Here is a 2400-nt window from a genome sequence, read left to right as displayed (position 1 = left end):
AAGTCCATTTTAGTTATTCTATTTTACAAAGCATTCATTACATTTAATTTTCAAATCAATAAACAAAAAGTCCCCAAATCAACTCAATTATGTTATAAATGCATAAATTTTAAAATATTCATTTAAATATGGTCAATGTTTGTTTACATATTTATTTATCTCTGTTTCTTGTGTTTTAAAGCATATTTTAAGACATTAGTCTATTTTAGTTTGTATTTTTGTTCTATTTATTTTATGTTTTCTGCTTAATGTTTATACTTTTATTATTGATTTGCAGCATTTATTATTTACTTCTTAAAATCAATGCCAGTCCTAGCCAGTTTGGCTCAGTGGATAGAGCATCGACCCGTGGAGTGAAGGGTCTGGGGTTGGATTCTGGTCAAAGACAAATACCTCAGTTGTCGGCTCGATCCCTGGTCAGGGCACATGTGGGAGGCAACCAATTGATGTGTCTCTCTCACATGGATGTTTCTCTCTCTCTGTCTCTCCCTCTTCCTTCCACTCTCTCTAAAAACCAATGGGAAAATATCCTAGAGAATTAAAATCAATGCCTTTTTTTTTCTTGTAAGATAACTTGTGAATTCATTGCTAATCTATTATTACATAATTAATTTGTCCATCCAATTTTTAAAAATATATGCTGAGGGCAGATTTTAAATTTTAAACTTTTGTAATCTTTTTGTTCCATGTAACATAATGTGAAGAATACACAGATACTGCTTGAATAGAGCTTAGAACATACTGGTATCATATACATATTATTATTTTTCATATGACCTAACACATGATCCATGTTTTTAAAATGTTCAGTAGATCCTGAAAATAAATAATATTTATTTAATTTGTAGTCAAGTAGTATGATTATATATCTATTAGTCAACTTTATTTTTATATTATCTATGATATTCTCTATTTGAACTACCTTATTTGTCATAAATTGAGGGATGTTTGCTAAACATATCCCAATTAATTTATTTCCTTAAAGTTTTCATTGGTGCCCAATGTGTTGTTTTTTAATGTTTTTACTATATTCATTGACACAATTATCACTCACATATTCACTATGGATTATAGTGATTAATATGACTTTATTTTCTCATTTCATATAATGTATTACTTAATTTTATGTTGTGGGATGTTAAGGGTTGGATCATATCCCTCCAAAATTCTTATGTTGAAATCCTAATCACCAGTACCTCTTACTGTGGCCTATTTAGAAATAGACCATTGGCTCTACTCCCCGACACAGACCCCTATCTACTTTAACATGACTGACGTCCTTGTAATAATGGGAAAGTTGGGAACAGACATGCATGCAGAGGGAGAATGCCATACAAAAAGATACAAGTATAAGATTGCCATTTATAAGCCCAAGGCTCCCAGGAGCTAGGAGAGAGGCCTAGCACACATACTTCCCTGGAAACTTCCAAGATAATGTAACCTTGCCCACACCTTTCCAGACTTCGGGCCTACAAAACGGGGAGACAATGACCATCTGTTGCCTAAGACACCTGGTTGGTGGTATTTTGTTGCTGTACCCTAGGAAACTGATACATAGAATAATAGTTTTACCATTATTACTGTTTTCTTTTGTTGTATTTTTAACTTCTCTGATAAGTCATGTTCTAGATTTTTATTTGCAACCTTAATGCATAATGTAGATTTAATGCTTCTTTTTGTAAGTAGCATATGATTTGAATTTATGTTTTATATAACCTGAGGGAAATTAAAACCCTTATTCTTTTGAAATGAGATTGGTATCTTTATGCTTTGATGCTACTTGTTTATATTTCTGTCTAATTATCTAGTCAATATGTAGTTAGCATGTATCTTCTAAATGGATTTAATAAGTGTATAAAATGATTTCTCTAAGCTTATAAAATATGTACTTATATTACAAAAATTCTCTAATTATCAAAAGTAAAAAGCGAACAAGTTTTAATCTTTTGTATTTTGCATGTTGTTTCCCTTACTCTTCCTAATATATATTCTTAATAATTTTATTCTTTTCTTCTAATTTTCTTGACTTTCCAAACAGAAAAAAATAGCCTAAGATTATCATCATACTCATAGTATTTTACTTTAGGTATAATTCTAGATTGCTTTTCTTATTCCCCTTCCATTTTATAACTATCAATTACATCAATTATTTATAACTGATTTAAAATATGTGTATTTTTATGGACATTTCCCAGCCTCTCTATAGTAAGAGTCCCTCCTAGTTATATTGTTAATTTTGACTCTTTTAAGACTAGGTTAAAATTCTCTAAGCAATATTTTTAGAAAGGCCATTTTCTGAGCGCCTGCATAGTTTAGAATGTAATTATGTTTGAATTGCACCAAAATAATGACTTTATTAAGTCTTGGCCATGATTGTGGCTGACTTCCAATGAGTTTCTC

This window comes from Cnephaeus nilssonii (genome assembly GCF_951640355.1).
Source record: "Cnephaeus nilssonii genome assembly, chromosome: 6".
NCBI classification, from domain to species: domain Eukaryota; kingdom Metazoa; phylum Chordata; class Mammalia; order Chiroptera; family Vespertilionidae; genus Cnephaeus; species Cnephaeus nilssonii.
Note: the sequence above shows the minus strand (reverse complement) of the source record.